The sequence below is a fragment of the Bos taurus genome, chromosome 22 (genome assembly GCF_002263795.3).
Source record: "Bos taurus isolate L1 Dominette 01449 registration number 42190680 breed Hereford chromosome 22, ARS-UCD2.0, whole genome shotgun sequence".
Classification (NCBI taxonomy): Eukaryota; Metazoa; Chordata; class Mammalia; order Artiodactyla; family Bovidae; genus Bos; species Bos taurus.
This window is the reverse complement of record NC_037349.1, coordinates 41092129-41115407: the sequence shown is the minus strand read 5'-3', so window position 1 is coordinate 41115407 and position 23279 is coordinate 41092129. Positions and strand designations below refer to the sequence as shown.

General features: G+C 38.2%; 1 protein-coding gene and 1 long non-coding RNA gene across 10 annotated transcripts in view; both read right to left on the bottom strand.

Annotated features, from left to right (window-relative positions):
* Positions 1-23279, bottom strand: part of FHIT (fragile histidine triad diadenosine triphosphatase) — a 1524027-nt gene that overhangs the window by 515649 nt on the left and 985099 nt on the right.
* Positions 1196-23279, bottom strand: part of LOC132343505 (uncharacterized) — a 30610-nt gene continuing 8526 nt past the window's right edge. The window contains exon 2 of the long non-coding RNA XR_009492378.1: positions 1196-22206. This is a non-coding gene — a long non-coding RNA (uncharacterized lncRNA). The remainder of the gene's footprint in view (positions 22207-23279) is intronic.

Below are 23279 nucleotides of genomic sequence, written 5' to 3'. Positions count from 1 at the left end.
TCACCCAGAGGCTAATGAAACTGGGATTTCAGGTGCCTCACTTTAAGGCCCCCTCCAAGACTCTGTATCTAATTGAGTGGTTTTAATTTTGTATGCTTTATGCTATGGAGCATTCTAAAAATTGTGTAAGCTTCAGATCCTACCAAGCCTGCATTTGCCTCATCTAAATTCTAAATATTTCAGCGAACTTACAGGTACTGAATGTATTTATCTATTCATACTTTCGTTTCCCTGGAACTGCATCCAGGGAAAGCCCTTTGGTGTGACACATGGACATTAGGTACCTTGGCTACGAAAGCTTATGTCAACAGGAAATTGTCAAAGTATTACAAGTCAGAATAGGTGGTAAACATGAAATTTTGATCTAAATGTGTAGCAATGGGTGATTACATTAAAAATAAGCTAATGGTACAGCTGGACCTATTCTGCAGGGCAGGGATAGAGAGACAAATGTAAGGAACAGAACTGTGGATGGGGTGAACTGGGAGATTAGGACTGACTTACATACACCGCCATGTGTAAAACAGATCGCTAATGGGAACTTGCTATAAAGCACAGGGAGCTCATGCTAATGATCTAGCTGATGACCTAGAGGCGTAGGACAGGGATGAGGGGAGGGAGGCCCCTCAGGGAGGGGATGCATGTATACATCCAGCTGATTCATGCTGTTATACAGCATAAACTAACACAACATTGTAAAACAACTGTATTTCAATTAAAAAAAAATAAGGTAAATTTGTGTTAAAAACCAAGTGGATGCTTCTGTTCCTAATTGGGCCGCTGTAACTTAAAAACAACCAAGAAATGGGGGGATTTCACATAAAAATCCAAACATCAAGCTTCTTTCAAAAAATTAGAAGATCTGACAGAACTGGACAAAATTATGCTTTGGCCTGAACATGTTTCCTATCCACTAGTCTTCATTAATTTCTATTGTCTGGGTCTCATTTGCCACCCTCAAATGATATGAAAAATATCCAAGAGACACTATTAAGGAAAAAAAAAATTCAGCTGACAGTATAGCATTCATCGTACACTTCCACTTTTATTTTAAATGACATACAAGATAAATTTTAAGATTAATGCAGACAATAAGTGTTTTTATGGTATGCAAGTTTTAACATTCAGGGTGAAAAGTAGAGATACAATTTTAGATTTTTTTTTTTAATACAAAACATTTCCTACCACATTTAAATACAACTCCAGTATCAACTGCTATGCTGATGATTTAGCCAGAAGGAGGAGGAGGCAATGGTATATGCTCACATCCAGGGACTGGGGCACCAGAAATTTATTTTCCGGGCCAGAGCACAGATGGAAGAAGCACAGATTAAGCATTTAGAGTTGGCACTTTCTTCACAGCATTATGAGAAAAGAAAAACCACAATAGATGCCATTTCTGTCTAGCTGCCTCCAAACCTTTCTGGATCCCAAATAACATCCAATTAACCGATACCACTAGAGCAACTTGTGTGGATGGTTTTAATATATATTCACAGCGTGTGTCATTATGGCTCCTGGCTGCTATTAAAAGAGTGGGCTAGCAACATGAATTAACAATAAGACATGTGGTGTATTATGGCTCCATAATGCCTAAAGCATTTAGCCAATGTCCTTATTATTCTTAATGCACCCTCACAGCTCCCGAGAATAATATAACTGTGAATTCAACTGGTCCCAAATGATAAATGGAAAGTAAAATATTTTGTAAGTGTATTTTTGAGTAACCACTCCACCCACCTCTCTTCCTTTCTCATCCACTAACTCAGTGTATGTTACCATCAATAGACAGGTCCGTTTTCTAAATCTTTTTTGCCTTGTTTTGGACAAACAGAAGAATTTTTTTTTAATATAGTTGCTTTACAATGGGTTATTTCCACCGTACAGCAAAATGAATCAGCTGTACACATACATACATCCCCTCTTCACATTCCCTTCCAATATAGTCATGCACCTCTCACGTAGCTTGTGCCATTTCTCAGTACCACATGTACCGATTATTTACTCATTTGTTTACACATATTTTTTACTCACATCTCACTGCTAATCAACAATACTTGTAAAATAGTAGGTTTTCTGGGAACTATCAATACACATATATATGTGTGTGTGTGCATAAATTTTTTCCCCAAATTACATTACAGTTAACCTTTGGCTATTAAGACACACACACATTCATGTTCACATAGTTAGTTTTTCATCCAAAAGGATCTTTTCCTTGAGGAAACAGTTCATTACAAAAGAAGCGAGACCCTCCTCCTGGGATTCAAGTTCCCTTCAGGCAGACATAACCCAGCAGAGTTCCTTGGGGAGAGCTGATGTTCACTAAGCACTAGCTCTGTGGCAGGCCCTGGGCAAGCACTTTATTGAAACGCCCCATTTGAGGAGGTACTTACCTGTTTTGCAGAAGATTAGGTATAAAGAGCTTAAGTATTTGCTCAAGGTCATTGTTATGGATAGAATGTCTGCACCCCCTCCTAAATCCATATGTTGAAGCCATAACCCCCAATGGGATGGTATTTAGAAATGGGGCCAAGAGGCCATAATCAGATTAGGTCATGGTGCCCTCACGATGGGATCTGCGTTCTCATCACAAGAAGAGAAGAGCAGAGTGCTCACTCTCTGCCATGTGAGGACATAGCAAGAAGGTGTCCATCTGCAAACCAGGAAGACGGGCCTCACCAGAAGTCACCACACTGATCTCAGGATGTCCGGCCTCCAGAGTTGTGAGAAATAAATGTCTGTCGCTTAAGTCACCAACCCATAGTATTTTATTATAGCAGCCCAAGCTAAGACAGTCACATAGCTAGGAAACAGCAGAAGCAGGGTTCAGTCAGGTGTGTCAGGCACCGGAATCTGCTCTCTGAGCTCTGTATTATACAGCATCTATGCAGTGCATAATCAATCCGTGCTTTGTTTCATAATAGAAACACATCTTTCCTGAGGTACTAATGGGAGAGTTTTCATTTACTAATGTAAAAGCTAAACACACAGCTGACTTCCCTTCATGACTTCTAAGCAACAAGCTTATTGTGACTCTACAAACTCAGCCCTCTTTTCACTATTCAATGATTTTAAGTGTCACTAATCTAATCACTGTCTTTTATACTATTAGACTTTTATTTTCATAATTACTGGCTGCCAAGGGCTTCTTCCAAAGCCCCCTGCTAAGTCTCCAACCGAGACAGAGGTACACATCACTTTCTTAGCACCACTGGGAATTCTCTGAGAAATGACTGAACCTTTGGATCTCAGGACCTAGGAAAGACCTCTGGTTTCTTGCCACCTCAGCAGCCCTTGGAGGAAGGCAGACCTCTCCACAGCTCCACAGCTGAACTGCCTGCCCCCAAATCTCCTCTCCTCACTCTCAAATACCTTTGTGTTCCAGTGGTTAAGACTCCATGCTTCCAAGGGGGTGTGGGTTCCAACTGGTCGGTGAACTAGGATCTCACAATGCCACTCAGGATGGTCAATAAATAAATATAAAAATCAAAGTCCAGTTCTATACCTGTGCTTTGTCGCCTTTTATCGTGATGCTTGCATGGCTGGCAAAACAACATGGTAAGCTTAGTAGCTTTTTTTTTTTTTTTAGCTTTTATTTTCAGAACATTATATTTACTCATACAAATATTATAAAAATGTACAATTTTTCCTTTTACAAAATGTTTCATAAAGCGTGTGTGTGTGTGTGTGTGTGTGTGTGTATGTGTTCAGTCATGTTCAACTCTTTTGAGACCCAAGGACAGTAACCCGCCAGGCTCCTCTATCCATGGGATTTCCCAGGCAAGAATACTAGAGTGGGTTGCCATTTCCTTCTCCAGGCAGTTATGCTCTGTAGCTACAGGTAAGAAGACATTGAAAAAATGAGAAACAGAGCCCAGGCTGGAAGGAAGCAAGAAAGGGAAACAACAGTTGTGACCAGAGCCTAGAAATAACGGAGGGAGGAGCATTCAGGAAGGGGACTCAGGGGAGGGTGTGTATGCCTCTAGGGATCAGAATGAGCAGTAGTAATCATGCTGCAGTCCTTTTTCCCTGACAAATTCTGGCTTCTTCTGCAGACACTCAAGGTCTCAGCTCCTGTCTAATACTGTCCTGGCCCTCCATGCGAATGTGAGCCTTTCTCTTCTTCAGCCAGGACATCTATCTATCAAATGTGGTAATTGAATCAGATCTAATTTGAAGAAAAATCAAAAGTCCTCTCAATGCATTCACTAAAGAAAGCAGTTGATCTCAATAAACTAGCAGTTAGGAGGATGAGAAAATGTCCAAGAGCTCAGAGGTACGCAGCAAATCAAAATCCTTACCATTCATGGGAAGGAATAAAGCCAAAACAAGCTTTCTTCTCTGACTAAACCATATAACATAACACATAATAAAGAGAAGGGCCGGAGCAGTGAGCTGCGACCATCCGTGATGTGGTGGGATTCCCAAACACTGCCCACCAATTTCACAAAACTACACAGGCACCAGAAAATGACATTTACCCAGAGTCTAAATAAAATGAACATATTTGGCTGTTTCATATGCTATTGGATTTCTTTTTTTTTTTTTGGCATATATTTCAAAACTCAAATACCTTAACTCTGCCTGTAAGTGAGACAGGGGTCCCCACAGAACCACCCACCCACCTCTGAAAATATTTTCATTACCCAAGTCTGAGTAAGTGAGGAAATGAAAGTGTCCTGACTCTTGCCAGGTAGATAGTTTAATTCGGGAGTCTTACATTTTCATTATTTGTATTTTCCCTTGAAATGTGAGGGCTGTCTGCAAATCTTGCGGCATCCGTTTTTCAACCTGCCTCTGTTCAGTGATTCCCTGGGAGAGGAAGAATGTGACCTAAGTGAGCTAATGCCAGGATCCTGCCTTCATATTTACAGTATTTATTCCCAACTGGGTTAACTATGGATCCTTATTCAAAAATATTATTCCAAAGCTCTTGAATAAAACAAGTATTACATAGCAATTAGTTCTCTGAGTTGGGGCCAGTCACTTATGGTCTCTGGGCTTAATTTATCTCGTGTTGAGAATGAAGGAAGTTGACTCCCCACATGGCTTCCAACTTCAAGAGTCTAGACAATGCTGAACTGACACTGGTTTTCTGCTGCTTTTGCTTTCTTTAATTAGTCTTCTCTATTTTGCCTCTTCTTTTTTTTTTTTTTTAATATTTATTACTTATTTGGCTGCCTTATATCTTAGTTGCAGCATGCATGAAATTTAGTTGAGACCTGTGGCATCTAGTTCCCTGACCAGGGATTGAAACTGGGCCCCCTACATTGAGAGTACAAAAGCTTAGCCATTCAACTACCAGGGAAGTCCCTTGGCCTCCTCTTCTTGACCATTTTTTTAAAAACAAAATGGAAAATGTTTTACAAATCATTTATTGAGTTTTAAGAACTATGATAATGGTGGAGATGGTTACAAGAGAGAGAGCTCCCAATTTTTGTTGTGGTTGTTGTTAATCATTTTTTTAATATTATAAATTCATTCTCTATAGATCTTGACTTAAACCACAAAGAGATGACAATATCACTCCAGGCTGTGTTTCACACTGGCAATAACAACAATAAGAGTACAAACTGTTCATTTTCAAACTCCCACCACGTGGCAGACCTTTACTGCTTACTGACTTCGTACTACGTCCCAGGATCCTGGGGATACAGCCCTCAAGAGGGCCAGAGCCTGTGATGGTAGAGAAAGGACCGTGCCTAGGAGATTAAGGAAATGAAGGAATAGGTGAGTTGGTAAGAATCCAAAAGTAGGGTTTTTTGCTATATGATTAAGAACCTTAAGAACTCCTGCTGTCTTTACAAGTGGACTTATCCACCAGAAGACCAGACTAATGAGGCTGAGGAAAAAAAAAAAAAATCTAGTAGATGAACTTACGAGAATTTCTATAAAAAGAATTAAGCACAACCAGACACTAACCTGTATTTTACTTAGATTTCAAAACTCATTGTCCAACACTTTAGCCAGTAGTCAAATGCGGCTATTTAAATTTAAATCAATTAAAATCAAATAATACTAACATTTTTCCTCGCAGTTCATGAGGCACATTTCAAGTTGCGTGTTGGCCACATGTGACTAGTGGCTGCCATACTGGACAGCACAGGTAATAGGAAACACCCATTATGGCAGGAAGCCCTGTTGGACAGTGCTGACTTAAAATATAAAATGACATCATCAAAAGTCAAATATTAAGGGGAAATATAACATTTTATTTAATATCCTAAAAATGGGTATTGGAATCCACACAAATATCTAGACATAAAACTGTTCACCTTTATCACTATAAAATGATAGTATAATTTAATACTCTTAAAAAATGTCAGATTATATTACTCTGCTGCAGATGTAGGATTTTTTTTTCTTATTAAATTGCTTTCCTAGACTCTGTCTTATCACAGAAAAGAAAATGCAAGTAGCCTAAGACAAACAGGTAATGAGCATGCAAGCTCACTGCATTTGTGTTTTGAAAGAGACAACTTAACTGGTCTTGCAAGGAAAAGTTCAGTTCATAAAGGGAAATTCAATTTCTCTGGTCCCTGAGTTAATAGTCTTGTGAGAATAATGCCTTTTTGTCCAAAAGAATTCTAAAACTGTTTTGATAACCATTCTATTTTCAGTAGATACAGCCACAGACACTGCACAGAAATAATCTTAGGAGATAGGGTCAAGTATGCTAATGAAGGCCCTCTTCCATCTTTCCTCTGAGCCATTGTCCTCTGAAATTTGGGAGGAAAGAGTTTTCTACTTACTGCCTTACTGTGAGGTAATAAAAAATACACCCACACCTTCACATACAACCAGGTTATTTACCTGTAATATTAGTATCTATCATCTAATTTTATTTAAACCTTTATATAATTATAGCCAGTATACATATAACTTCAATGAATTTTTACAATCTGAGCACTTCCATATAATCAACACTCAGAATCAGAAACAGAATATATCAGCACCGCAAAGCCCACCTCATAGAGCCTTCCAGAGACCACTCCCTCAAGGGCAATCAATATCCTGACTTCCAACACCACTGATGGATTCTGATCATTTTCATATCTTATATGCATGGCGCTCCTTTGTGTCTAGCTTCTGGCACTCGACAAGTGACAAGATTTTTCAGATGTAATTCAAATTTCTAATCATTTGATTTTCAATTATGGGGCTTCCCAGGTGGTGTTAGTGGTAAAGAATCTGCCTGCCAATGTAAGAGATGTAAGAGACGTGGGTTCGACCCCTAAGAAATGACAACTCGCTCCAGTATTCTTGCCTAGGAAATCCCATGGGCACAGGAGCCCAGCAGGCTACAGTCCATTGGGCCACAAAGAGTCAGACATGACTGAGTGATTGAGCACAGCAATCCTGGAGTGGGCCTGATTTAGTTAAACAGAAGGCCTCAAAAGCAAGGTGAGGCTTCCAAGAGAAAGGAGAAGAAAAAGGAGGAGGTGGGGAGAGACTTTTTCTGGAATAAATAATAATGAGCAATGATCATACATTAATTTACACTTGCTAATTATAGATGGTAAACCAATTCAAAGACCAGTATCTTCAGAGCATTTGTTAGTGGGAACTAATAGGAGAAATAGTGGGGATCATAGTTATTAAGGTTTCCAGTTTGTTTTCTTTCCCCCAAGCCAGTTCTGATGTCCTATATTCTTGTATACTGTCTCTATAAGTAAACTCTCAATTTTCAAATCCTTGGTTTCGATTTCAGGTTCACAAAGTAAGGTCACCATATTTGTGGTAAGCCGGTGGAAGGAAGTGTTACCAGCCAGCCAGACGTCTCAGACTTGTTATTATCTTTCAAAGCAGTCACTGTGGAAAGCTTTACTTGAGTGCACCTGAATACATTTCAAGTAAAGCTCTAAGTTTGTTTTCTTGTTTGTTTCGTCTTGTTTTTAAGAACACAAACTGTTTCCTCCATTATCATATTCCCCTTAACATATATCCTAGAGCAGGATTAAAGATACCATTCATCTTTTCTATTTCTATTTTAAGACTGATATAAACATCATTTTCCATCATCAGAGGTGAAATTAAGGCCAAAACAAAAATTTTAACTTCCCCTTCCACAACTGTTCCTTCTCAAGTTTTCTCCAATTCAATTGTTTTTCTTCCCCCCGTCACTCCATGACTGAAGCCAAAATTATAGGAAAGACCAGCAAGTGGGTTTTCCCTCCAAACATGTTCCAAAACTGGCCACTTCTCTTCGTCTCCATCATCACACCCTTACTCAGGCTACACTGATGCCAAACACAGCGAGTCAAGGTGATCTCCCAGCTCCTACTAAGCTCTGATACCTACAACAAGGTAGGAGCTCTTTTTTAAATTGGAAATTAGGTGCTGTAACTCCTCTGCTTAAAGTCTCGACTGAGACTAGACATTTGATGACACTAAAGAATTACTAAAAAGTTATAGATGTGACTATGGAACTGTGGCTATGTTTTTAAAAAGAGTTTCTATGTTTCAGAGATATATACTGAAATATTCATGAACAAAATGACAGGTTGCTAGCTCCAAATTATATGATGGGGTTGGGGAAAGAGCATAGATAAAACAAAATTGGCCATGAGTTGCTAATTATTGAAGCTGCGTAATGGGTACATAGGGAGTCGTTTTATTTTCCATTTTCATGTATGTTTGAAATTTTTGTAATAAAAAGTTTAAAAATCTCCATCAGCTCTTGAATGCACTTAGAGTAAAATTGCAAGAGCTTACCTTGATCCAAAAGGCCTCTTATGATCTCATTCTTGCTCACCACTCTCAGATTGCTTCCAGTACCAGCTCTGCCCAGTAACTACCAAAAAGAGCTACAAGAGTTGTCCCTGTGCCTTAATCATACTGAACGTTTGGACACTTCAAGGCCTCGAAGGAGTTCTTCCATCAGTCAGGAGGGCTCCTCCCCAGATGTTCTCACGGATGGCGACTTCAGGTGGCATCACCCCTCTGCAGAGCCTTCTCTCATCGTTTAAAGTCATCTTCCCTCCTTGCCTTCTCCCACCCACCTGCTCCACTCCCCTTTCCCTGTTGTCGTTCAGTCACTAAATCGTGTCTGACTCTGCGACCCCATAGACTTTAGCCCGCCAGGCTCCTCTGTCCACAGGACTTCCCAGGTAAGAATACAGGGGTGGGTTGCCATTTCCTACTCCAGGGGATCTTCTCAACCCAGGGATCAAACTCACGTCAGGTGGCAACCCACTCCAGTATTGCTACATGGGAAATCCCAGGGACAGAGGAACCTGGAAGGCTACAGTTCATGGGGTTACAAGAGTCGGATGTGACTTAGCAACTAAACCACCACCACAATGAATAATTAAATGCTTAAGTATATTCCTATAATTAATTAATAGTTAATCTTTTCAAGTTACCCTTGGATTACATACAGTATATCCATTCACATACATACACAGTATTATTCTGACACCAAATATCTGATGATTACTGGTTAATATAGAAATGACAGTTTGCAATTGCTACACTTTCAGCAAAAGATTTTGCTAAATGTATTGTTGCCAGACTTCAGACTTTAAAATTAATTTTTAAGATTCTTAGCTGGTGTTAAACCATGTCAGCATAATAAGTACGTTTTGATTTTTTTTCAGATGTTCCTGAAAAATTGATTTTTAAAATTTTCCCCAGTGACCTACAAGGCTGTGAAGAAGAGAGAATTCTTCTTAATCTCAAAGATCCAAGCTAAGCTCAAAGTCCCTGGCCATTGTGCAGGTTTCACCTTCTGTGTCCACCTCTTTATGCATCTCTGAAAGAGCACGAATGTATTAGTGATGGAGCACCGACTGGTAGGTTTTTAACTGTCTTTAAATGAACCAACTGACGAAACAGAAAAAGAATCACAGATGTAGAAAACAAACTTATGGTTACAAGGGGGAAAGGGAAGGGAGGGATAAGCTGGGAGATTGAGACTGATACATATACACTGCCATGTGTAAAACAGATAACTTATAAGAACCTACTATATAGCCTAGGGAACTCTACTCAAAACCCTGTAATGGCCTTTGTGAGAAAATAATCTAAAAAAGAGCGGATAGTTACACAGTTGAATCACTTTGCTGTGGAGCAGAAAAACATTGTAAATCAACTATATTCCAATAAAAAGTTATTTTAAAAATACGTACAATGCCACTGACAGAACATTTAAAGCAAACTGGCTTTCTATCTGGTAAATCTTAATGAGGCAGGAACAGTAACAAAAGGAAGACATAGCTTCCCAAATCCACCCATTTCTTTAAAACCAGATCAGCCTAAATCCTAATCATTTGCTGACCAGCAAAAGCCATTCCCCACCTTCTTCTCTGTCAAAGCAATTAAAATATCACATATTTCAATCTTCAAATAAGTGGCAAGACAGTTCTATGTTAAAGACTTTGTAAATGTATAACTATGAAGTATTTTCTCGGGTAAACAGTTAAAATTCTACCCTGGCCAGTGTTTTAAAAAGAACCCACAGTTACACTGTTCATTTAAGAAATTTGACCTAATATTACAGACAAACATCTATACTGAGGAAACAAAATAACTTTCATATCACTCAAATAGCTCTATTAAGAAAATTTTAAGAGTTATGTTTTTTAGCGCTAACTAAAATGAACAGAAAAATGCTTTATAAAATGTTGTAAAGCATGAAATGAAAGGTTAAAGTATTTCGCTATATGTATGTTATGCTGGAACCTTGAAGCTACCGCCTATACAAGAAGATACTTTAAAGATTACTTGAATGTGTTTTCTGAAAATATGAACTGATCCATTCATTTTTAAAACCCTTAATGTAGTAGTACTCTTACTTTGCCTGACAGATGACAAGGCTCAGGAAAGGGAAAGATCAGAGTTGCAGGAACAATAACAAAAAAGGTTGGCACCGAATCCATTTCCCCTTCATGCCAACACTTTTTCTCCCTTATCATACAACAAAGCAACAGGAAAAGTATTGAATATGAAAAGCAAAGAGATTCCACATGACTGAACCTTGGCAGGTACAAATGCATTAGTAATGGAGCTGACTCCTGTGACCTTTTCAATTATGATAATCCCTCAAAGAAAATTAAACCCATTTTATAAAACATCATCCAAGGAGTTCCACAGATAATTGAAGAAAACATTTAGGAACATCCCTGACATTTTTCTAAGTATGTACGTACTTAACACATGTCTGTTCTCACTCTATATAGCCTCTCCAGGCATGATTATTTGTGAGCAAAATGTCAAACTTAATTTGAAAAACATTTTTTTTTAAATCTGTATTTCCAGAGTTTTTGACCTTCATTTTCCTATTATATATATATTTGTGTTTTGAAATGGGAAGATCTCAAGAGAGGAGGGAGGTTGGGGAATGAGTGAAATGGGTGAGGGAAGTGTAGATGTACAAACTTCCAGTTACAACAGAAACAAGTCATAGTGCTGAAACGTACAGCATGGCAAACACAGTCAGTGGTAATGTAACATCTGTGTATGGGAAGAGACGGTAGCTAGATTTATCACGGTGATCATTCTGCAATGCATAGAAACACCAACTCACTGCGTTGTGTACCAGAAACTAATATAGTGTTGTAAGTTAACCATACTTCAAAAATCAAACTCTTAGTAAAAGAAATCAGATTTGTGGTTACCAGAGATGAAGAGCTGGGGAGAAGGAAGAATCACAGGAAGGTGATGAAAAGGTACAAACTTCCAGTTATAAGATAAATAAGGAACAGGGATGCAGTGCATGACATGAAAAATAGAGTCAGCACGGTTGTGGGTTATATATAAAAGATACTAAGAAAGCAAATGTTAAAGAGTTCTAATCACAAGGGAAAAATAAATTTTTCTTTCTATAATTTTTTTAATTTTTTAATCTACATGAGATGATGAATGCTCACCACTAAGGTTATTGTGCTAAGTGTGTGTGTGTGTGTGTGTGTGTGTGTGTGTGAAAGTCACTCAGTCGTGCCTGACTCTCTGCGATACCATGGACTGCAGCCCACCAGGCTTCTCTATCCATGGGATTTTCTAGCTAAGTATTTTATGAAATATGCAGGTCAAATCATTATACTGTACATCTCAAACATACAAAACATTAGTCACTCAGTTGTGTCCAACTCTTTGCAACCCCATGGGCTGTACGGTGCCAGGCTCCTCTGTCCATGGAATTCTCCAGGCAAGAATATTGGAGTGAATTGCCATTCCCTTCTCCAGGGGATCTTCCTGACTCAGGGATTGAACCTGAGTCTCCTGCATTGCAGGCGGATTCTTTACCATCTGAGCCACTAGGGAAGCCCAACAGTGCTGTATGTCAATTATATCTCAAGCAAAACTAGAAGGAAAAACTATTTAAGACACTGTTATATAGCATCCTAAAGCTAAAAGTGTTTATTTTGCAGATAAAGCATTTTATAGACAGTCTAAAATTCTGTAAATTATCATTAAAAATACACAGAAGCAGTGCATCTGAACATGGTTTTTTTTTTTTTTTTTTACCTTTTCTGATTTTTTCCAATTAAAATGAACATTTAAATATAAAATATTATGGTTTTTAAAAGGGTGACTATATTTACTCTTCTGGACATGAATTTGTGCAAACTCTGGGAGATAGTGAAGGACAGGGAAGCCTGGCATGCTACAGTTGATGGGGATGCAATCAGTCAGACACGACTTAGTGACTGAACAACAACAATGTGCTCTTTTCTGCTTCATGAGAATTTGAAAGTCAGTTAAGCAATTAATACTTCATTTAAAATGTATCCTTTTGTTTGGGATATGACAAACATGTAACGTGGCTTTCCAGTCCCTAGAATGTTCAACAACTTTCTAGTCAGCAAAAATATTGCCAAAGCATAGTGACATGTATAGATTTAAATTTAAATAAGGTTTAAAAAAAGAAAAATGAGCCACCAAGTTTGACCTAGTTCAATTTCCACGAAGTGAGTAAGTAGACAGAATATTTAAGGAAATCAAAGATCACTTCATTGCTGGACTGAATAAACTGACTTCACGTGAGTGCCCAGAAGAGAAGCCACATCTACAGACATAATATTCAAGACACCGAAGCCTTGGTTCTTCACCCAGCTCTACTCCTTATTGGCCTTATGGAAATTAGCCGGGTATTCGACCAATGGGAGCCGCCATTTCTCATGAACTGAATGGGAATGCTGGCATATGCTATCATATGGATCAGCCCAAAAAGGTTTTGAAAGTCATATAACATGGAAACAAGCACATGGTGTTATCATTACTAGTTCTGGTTTATACTCAGTATTAGCAGCACTGATCTAACACAGCAGGTCAGAGACAAGTCACCCTGCACTGGAAACTATAAAATGGATTCTGATCAACAGAAGCCATTTTACTGTTTTCTGAACCTTCCAAGAGAAATTGAGAGCCTTCACTGGAGAGAATTAAAAAAAAAAAAAAATCTTGGTCTCAAATTTATATTTCTGTTGCTGATACCTATTAAGAACCAGGACTGTGAAAGTGTTAGTCACTCGGTCCTGTCCAACTCTTTGCCACCCCATGGACTGTAGCCCACCAGCCTCCTCTGTCCATGCATTCTCCAGGCAAGAATACTGGAGTGGGTTGCCATTCCCTTCTCCAAGGGATCTTCCTGACACAGGGACCAAAGCTAGGTCTTCTGCACAGCAGGCAGATAGCTATTAAGCTACAGTTGGCAAGTTTAAAACAAACAAACGAACCAACCAACAAAAAAATGACTACTAACTCAGCCTTTTCAATGCTACCATCAGAACAGAAGGTCAGTCTAAAGCACATGCTACAAAGGATGCAAAATAGCTAACGATGCCTTCAGTTTCAGGATTAAGACCCTTCATTTCAATAGGTGTATGTTCTGTTTTTAGAACTGTTGCATAATGAGAAAAACCATCATGGGAGCACAAATGACTACCTCATAAAAGAGTACTTAGCCTTGGTTCAAGAATAATTTTATTTTTATCTAATTCAAATACCACAGAACAAAGCACTAGGAGGACAGGGGATGACAGAAGCAGAGCACTTCAGAAGTAGCTGGCCCTGCATGAAGTGAGGTAGGTGGGAAAGGACCGCGTGACCAGTGCTTCTGTGTTGGGGGGGACCAAGGAGGGACCACCTGGCAGAAGTAAGAAGATGTTGCCTTGGCAATTCGCTTCAAAACCTATCAGCAACCCTCAGACCCAAGACTTCTAACTCTTAAATAAACAGTGGGAAATGGAGAAGCAGTAATCTCATTGGGAGAAAAAAAATAGTTTACAACTGTTAAAATATGCCAGGGTTTCTTCACATAGGACGAGTAAAGGAAATTATTTTAAAATTTGTGGGGACCTCTTACTACAAAGCAGACTACTTGCAAGAATCTAGCTGTACCTATTCCTTTATGTGAACTCATCACAGTAAGGACTGTTTGACCACTGAAGCTAGTAAGGCACCTGCAAGACATTTAGAAACTGAGTAGGGTGGTAGCCACTTCACCAAAGAAAATTTAAGTACACATTGTCTATGCATTTTGTTTCTTTTCTAAATTCTTTTTGATCATCCCAAAAGGTAATATTAATGAGATTTGCATTCTTTACTAGATACCAAGGAAACAGAGACAATATATCTAATGATAAGACTCGATATGCCACAAACAAGGAATGCTGCGGAGGGTATGGAAAGAAGGGGACCTTCCTACACCATTATTTTTTTTTTATTTATGCTGAAAATTGTGAACCTTTTAGGGATTTGAAATACTCTTCCTAACATTTTCCAGTCAAGAGGATATTGAACATGTAAATAAATACATCTATATACATAAGTTTATTATACATCAACCAAGAAGACATTTCTAAATCAATTTCTTGTGTCCCTTCTATAATCTACAGCATTTGCCGTTTCCTCAAAAGTTGAAAGGAAAGGAAAATAATGCATTGCGAGTAAGAGTCAAGACAAAGAGAGATGGTAGAAAAACAAGTTCTCAAGCGTCAAGTCATCACCTTGAAAGAGTGCTGAGTGGGAATGTAAACCAGAAAGCCACTATAGAGAACAGTATGGAGGTTCCTTAAAAAACTAAAAACAAAGCTACCATAAGACTCTGCAATCCCATTCTTGGACTGATATCTACAGAAAACCATGATCCAAAGGATACAGGCACCCCAGTGTTAACGGCAGCACTGTTTACAACAGCCAAGACATGGAAGCAATCTAGATGTCCATTGACAGAGGAATGGATTAGGAAGAGGTGGTACATATATATAATGGAATATGATTCAACCACTGAAAAGAAGAAAATAATACCATTTGCAGAGACATGGGTAGACCTAGAGAGTGTCATGCTGAGTGAAGTAAGTCAGACAGAGAAAGAGAAATATCCTATGATATCCCTTATATGTGGAATCTAACAAGAAATTATACAAATGAACTTATGTACACAACAGAAACAGGCTCACAGACTTGAAGAATGAACTCACGGTTACAAGGAGGGAAGGATGTGGGTAAGGGATAGTTAGGGCCTTTGGGATCAACAGGTACACACTGCTATATTTAAAATGGATAATCAACGAGGACTTACTGTAGAGCACAGGGAACTCTGCTCAATGTTATGCGGCAGCCTGGATGGGAGGGGAGTTTGGGGGAGAACGGATACATGTATATGTATGGCTGAGTCGCTCTGCTGTCCACCTGAAATTATCTCAACGTTGTTGATCGGCTGCACTCCAATATAAAATAAAAAGGTAAAGAAAAAAAAACTGGATGTGAAGCCCCACGGTAAAGATCACCGGCATTCATTCTCCCCACAAGATCTTCATTACTTTTGTCCAACAATCGGTACGCAAACGGCAACACAAGAGAACTGCCTGTGTACTTGTTAGCTTCTCCCAACAAGCCGCCAACTCCAGGAGATCCGGGTTCTCCACCTACACCCCAGTGTCGGCCCTGTGCCTCACACACAGAGAAAGCTCACACATACGCTAGGAAGTTTTGTTGTTTCAATTATCATCACCTGGGTATTACTTTTTTTTTTTTTAACTACATTTACATCGAAAATCTTGAATTTTTCAGGGATTTCAAAATCTCGTCCTAATATTTTCCGGTAAGAAAGATAGTGAACATGTAAAGAAATACATTTATTCACATATGTTTATTACACATAGGCCAAAAAGGTATTTCAATATCAATTTCCTGTGTTCCTTCTAATCTACAGCTTTTGCCTTTTCCACCAAAGTTGAAAGAAAGAGTGAAGCAATGGGACAAGTGGGAGTCAAGGCAAAGACAGATGGGAGAGAAACAAGTTCTCAAATGTTAAAGAGTCACCTGGAAAGTGTGTTGATCACCTGGGAAATTCTGATTCTATGGACCTATCCCCAGAGAGCTACCCCATAGTCCTAAGCACTGAAAGGGAAGAGATGAGCTACAAGTATCCATAACTAAATTGTTGTTGTCTGCTAAGTTGTGTCCAACTCTTTTGCAACCCCATGGACTGTAGCCCTCCAGGCTCCTCTGTCCATGGAATTCTCCAGGCAAGAATACTGGAGTGGGTCTCCATTTTCTTCTCCAGATCTTCCTGTCCCAGGGATCAAACCCATACCATCTGCACGGGCAGGCAGATTCTTTACCCCTGAGTCACCTGGGAAGGAGTTAGCTTTTCATGCTTTTGTTTTTAAATTTTAGTTTCAGAACAAAGAGGACTGTTAAAACAGGAAGATATGGGGCTTACTGTAATTACATTTTATTATTCTCCTGATCACTATCACCTCCGGTAATTTCATAATTCATTATTGTTATTTACTTAAGTTTCCAAAGGATTTTGATATGTTCCTTAGCTTCTAGGTAGAGAAGGATTTTGCTAACAAACTAATGACTGGTCACAATTACCAATGAGGAAAATGGAAATCAGAGTCATAATGTTTATAATCATTAATAACCGAAGCTATGTAAATTACATGTCAAAGGTTACAGCCTCTTTAAAACTGGGGAGTAACTAAAAAATAAGCATATTACACATCGCACATTTTCCTATTTCCCATTTTCTGTCCTCTCTTTTTTCATAACATGAGTAAAAGAGTATTACCAAAAACAAGGGAAACCTTGTAGCATGGTATGAGTAGGTTTTCTCCTATCTGTAGTTGAGAATTTCAAATACAATAGATATTTTACTTACTTTCACAGCACATTTATTTCAAATCCTACAATGTTTCCTTTTGGTTTGAAAGTCTGTGTTTCACCCTTAAATCATTTCTCAGTACTTAAATTCTTTTTCATTTAAAATTTCACAAAATCTATATGAGTGTTTGTTTTTCAGCAAAGTACATATTACTATCAGACATGTCATCAATATCTCTTTAGTTCTCCCTTCTTTATAATGGCATTCTTGTTTTTCATCTGAGCATACAGTGCCCTGAAACAGAGACCACATCTTCCAATCTCAAACTGATGGCCTTTTCCCCTTCTCTTTCCTTCTTCCTGCCAGATAAAATGTGGTCATAATGACTGAAAAGTTCTATCAAATATCACTAGTTAGATTATTCCTCTTCCTAGTATAGGCACATGTTCACGTATATACATTATATGTGGACATGAGCACATACACACAAAAGTACTTCCCCATGCTGCATCTCCTTTTTTCTCAAACTACCAACAGACTGGGAGAAATATTAATCTACTCCCTAAGCTGATAGGCCTTTTCTTGAATCAGTAAGAACATTTTCAAGTGAGCCCATGACACTGAATCAGTTTTTCAGGCTATCACTATGGACTGTTTGCTTTTTTCTTTTTCTACTTCGAGCCACATATTTGCCACTGTTCAAACAGAAACCGCAAGGTTATCTCTGCAGCTAAGTCGCTTCAGTCGTGTCTGACTCTGTGCGACCCCATAGACGGCAGCCCACCAGGCTCCCCGGTCCCTGGGATTCTCCAGGCAAGAACACTGGAGTGGGTTGCCATTTCCTTCTCCAATGCATGAAAGTAAAAAGTGAAAGTGAAGTTGCTCAGTCGTGTCCGACTCTTAGTAACCCCATGGACTGTAGCCCACCAGGCTCCCCCGTCCCTGGGATTCTCCAGGCAAGAACACTGGAGTGGGTTGCCTTTGCCTTCTCTGAGGTTATCCCTAGGCAGCCTTATTTTGCCCACTTGGGTGACTACTTGGTTAAGTACCCACAGGACAACGAAAAGAATAATAATTAATGTAATGTAATCATTCATTCAATGACTGAACAAAATTGACATGGTCCCTGCACTTAAAAAGCTTACATTCTAATGGAGGAAAAAAGAGATAAGCAAAAATATGATAAACTGTCATAACAGAATTAGACATGACTGGCGAATGTCCAACAACTCCTTGCCATGAGGGAATGGAGGTGAGGTGTGCTACTTGGACTGTGTTTTAAACACTGTACAGGCTACAATTAAAGTCAGGACTTTCTTTAAGCTCAATAAATGGCTATGCCTTCTGACTAAATTCCACCAGAGGCTCTAAGCTACTAACCTCCTTTAGAAGACTGAAGCAACATTTCTTATGTAATCGACAGCATCAGTTCAGTGGCAGAATCTGTTATCTTTAACAGGGCAACATTTATAATCATGAGGAATGTTAACTACCTTCTTATACTCTGAATATGTAACATGACTACAGAGGCAGCTGATGCTTTACATTGTTTTACAATATTAGTCAACCACCCAGTTGTATGATAAACTTTTACTTTTTTCCTTTAAGCCAAGAAAGGAGATTAAAAAAAAAAATCAGTGCGATGTCAACGCAGAGCAGATGCACAAGACCAAATGTAGTCTGTAAATAATGTTCTACAAGAGTCCACAGGAAAAGTGGAAATAATTTATTCTAGGAATCCTGACAGTTACCATCATCTAGATTGTGTTGTTTGTATTTTTTTAAGGAAAACTTAGATGAGTCTTTCACCATTGCATGTACTTCCACCACTTAAAGAAATTTTATCAGAAGCTGAAGTTACGGATACAGGTTTTTGTTAAGTAAAGATATTGAAGGCGGCATTTCTCATCCTAGCACTTCGCAGAAAGTTTAGATACAGTGATGGACCTGCAAGTACAATGTGATATATTTCCAACTGTGCATTCCAATGTTCAATACTTCTACTGTACTTCATATTTCACCCTCTAAAACAGCAGATGTTATCTACCACACAAATACATATAAACACAAATATATTAATATGTATATGTATATATCAAGAGATAGATTTCTGGTTTTTTTTTTATAAATACATGAGAAGAAAGGCCACACCATTGTTATTGTCTAAAAATAATTTCCCAGGATCTATAATCTCCAAAGCTGTGCCGAGTTATTCATTTAATCTTATTAAAACTAAAAATTTAAGTAATACCTCTGAATATGACTCAGAATAAAATAATCATGAATACATCACAAAAATTCATGTTGATTAACAGTAAATAGCTTTTGGACTGACTTCTGTTTAAGAATTGAGAGCATCATCTAAACAAATTCTGTTGCCAAAAAAGCCACAAAATTATCAAAGCAATTCCTTTCTGAAATGATGCCTCAGTGCAAAGTGTAATCCTTAGGATCATTCCCCATCTTCTGAATTGCGCACAAGAGTATTTATTATACATGTTGTTTATTTATAAGACAGACACTACAAACAACACCCAGAATGAGAGTTTTATCTAAAATTCTGTATATTTCACATGTTTTAAAACAGAAGGTCTTACATTTGATCAGCTTGGCTTTAATCTTAGTTATAATGATCTTCAAATATGCTAAGATATTCCTGACATCTCAAAAGAACGAATTATTACTGTCTGTCAACTTATTTTTAGGAAAGCTATATCATAAAAAATGTATAGCCTCACATAATTAAAACAATTCAAGCAGTGTGCATTGACTAAAGTAATATGGACTATTAAATAATTCAAAATTGTGTTTAGCAGCAGCAGCTGTTTAATTAAAAGGTAAAAACTGCAACTAATCCACTTCGGTTGACAGAAATACAGCCTATATCAGTAGTGAGATCCCCTAGGACAGAGAATATGGATATGAATTCCAGAAGTCATGAGCCTCATTTAATGAATATAATGAAAATAACTACAATAAATCTGTAAAGAAACATATTTTACATCAAAGATCTTCTGAATGTTCCCTCGCTTTTAATTTCCTTGAAGCTAATAATTCTGCATCTCAGTGTAGCAAAAAATCCTCTAATGTACATATTGTTAACCATCAATGCATACAGCTTGTATCAGAGGGCCCACAGGCTGAAGTTCCGCCTACAAGAAGACTAGAAAAACTCTCAGAACCTGTTGTTCCTTGACAGTTCTGATTTTCAGGTTCAATATTCAACATATTTGCTCATAGTTGCCCCTTATCCTGGAGTAACACAACTGGTCAACGAACACATGAAAGTAACAAACCCAACCAATAACTGAGGAATCGAACTTCACAACTTTATTGAGAAACTACTTTCACCTACCATATTAGAGGGGCAACTCTTTGGTAACTGAAAAAATGGAGAGTGACGATGACGTAAGTATTTATAAAGATGATTAAGGGATATGCATAGTGCTTCCATCCTTTGATCTGGAAATCCCAGTCCAGTTATCTTTCTTCTGAAATAAGACAGGCAGGCATAACTTAATGTATAAAAAACCTAACTGCAGAAATGTTTTTAATATTTATTCTTCCCAATTTTTCCTGGTATCAATCTCATTACCGGGAACTGATCAAGAAATTTTGTCACAGTCATACAATGTACCAGAGAAGGCAATGGCACCCTACTCCGGTACTCTTGCCTGGAAAATCCCATGGAAGGAGGAGCCTGGTGGGCTGCAGTCCATGGGGTCGCTAAGAGTCGGACATGACTGAGCGACTTCACTTTCACTTTTCACTTTCATGCACTGGAGAAGGAAATGGCAACCCACTCCAGTGTTCTTGCCTGGAGAATCCCAGGGACGGGGGAGCCTGGTGGGCTGCCGTCTATGGGGTCACACAGAGTCGGACATGACTGAAGCGATTTAGCAGCAGTAGCAGAAACAATGTACTAGTAGATGGCCATTACAAATCAGCAAAACTATCTGTATGTTTATCCTCTATATGACAAAGAAGTCAATAATTGAATAAGTTAGTTTTTATCAAATAAGTAATCATAAGATCAAAAGACAAAAAATACAAAGACTAATTCATAACTTGGCATATGTTTAAGCTAAAGTAAATAACAGTAACTCACTTCATAATTTTCTGCTAAAAACATGCTTATTTTTGTAAGTTTCCCAGTTTACCCTGGCTGTGTTTTAGAAAGCAGTTTTTAAAAGTATGAAATCGGGTAGCTCATAAGAGGCACTGCAGTAATAGAAATGAGTGAAGTAGAAATAAAAATGAAAAGCAAGTAGAGATATGAATTATTATTTTAGAGCAATTACCTGATCAAATACACACACACACACACACACACACACATATACTTTTCTTGTTTTCTTTAAAGGAGAAATACCAAACTATTTCTATAGGGTTTCTTTACTTCTAGAAGGAAAGGGGAAAAGTCCTCCTAAAACAGCGAGGTGAAAAAGGGAAAGGTCCCTTTTATGCTTTACAAATGAGAAAGATAAATGGTCTATAGGTTGTTTTAACATTCCTATCATATGTCCTGTGGACTTTGTTTATTTGCAAATTATGGGGCCAGCAGAGCAGAAAATGGAAGTCTTTAATTAGGCAGAGCAGGTGGCTGAAAGCCACAATGTGACTATTGGTCATATCTCTGTCCAGTGCCAAAAAGTACGGACTTGAACTACAGAAAGCATTTTAAGGGTGAGAGTTAACTGTCTCTAAGCAGTCCTCTCTTGAGTGGAGTTCAAGCTCCATGGCTGGGTTTGCTAAATTATGTTTACTCTATTTAATGGGAAATGGTTTGCTCTTCAGCCTCAATTGGAATTTACCACCTTATAAATTATGAAATTCTCCAAACAGTCTCCAACCCTCCTTGCTGCAGTTGAGACAAATTCTTGAACTGCTCAAAAGTTCTTTTTCTCTTATTGGATTTTGGAAATGGCTCTCCTTAACAGTTTAATGGGTTTCTCTGGCGGCTCAGCAGTAAAGAATCTGCCTGCCAATGCAGGAGACTAGGGTTTGATCCCTGGGTCAGGAAGATCCCCTGGATAAGGTCATGGCTACTCACTCCATTATTCTTGCCTGGGACACCTCATGGATAGAGGAGCCTGGAGAGCTGTAGTTCACGGGGTTGTAAAGAGCGGGACACGACTTAGCGACTAAACAATAAAAAACAGTAAGTATTAGAAAGTTAGAATGAGTTAATGTATGGCATAAAAATACTTATATACGTGGAACACAGAGGGTTTTCAGAGCTTGAAACTACTCTGATATAGTAATGGTAGATACATGGCACTATACATTTGTCCAAATTCAGAGAATACACACCACAAAAGTGTACCCTAGCATAAACTGCAGACTTTGGGTGATAATGCATGGATTTAGGTTCATCGACTGTAACAAATGTACCACTCTCATGAGGGATGCTGAAAATGGGGAGCAAATATACGGAAAATCTCTGGACCTTCTGCTCAATTTTGCTGAGTCTAAAAGTGCTCTAAAAAATAAATTCTATTAAAAATACTTATATATAGATAGAGATTTACCATAACTTTTCTGCCATAAAAAGACTTGGGGTTACAAAATCCAACATTCTGACATGCTTGTCTAAAAACAGCAGTGATCTTACCTAATCGTTTACAGCTTCAGATTCTCAATTGTACAGCTCTGTCACTTATGGGCAAATTTTAATGCACTGAATAAATAGCATTTCATATTAACACAGGTTCACAACCAAGTGTCATAATTTACCACCTGCTCGGTCTTGGGGAAGTCCCCTAATATTCTATGACTCAGTTTCCTCAACTATAAAATGGGAGAAGTAATGGTATTTACTTCACTTGGTTATCAGAAAATCAAATGAAAGGTGGTGGTTAAAAGGGCTCATGAAGTGTGTGGCCTCTGAGTATTACAAAATACAAAAAACTTATTTTGTAGTGATTAACCCCCAACTTAATGCCAGTAAATCTCTTTTATTTTTACCAATATCAGTTATAGTCATCAGAGGAGAAAAATGGTGTCTTCAAGAATGAATAGGAAATGTTTGAAATTCATTACTTTAGTAAAGAATTTTTACTGTGTTTCAATTTTGTAGTCAGACTTACTCAGTATAATAAACCACTAGATGAATTACTTAATACCATATCTAGAAATTGTAATTCTTTAGTTCTTTATCTGGATTTGAACTACCTAGCTGTAAAAAGGCCTCAAAATAAATAATTTCAGTTTTTCT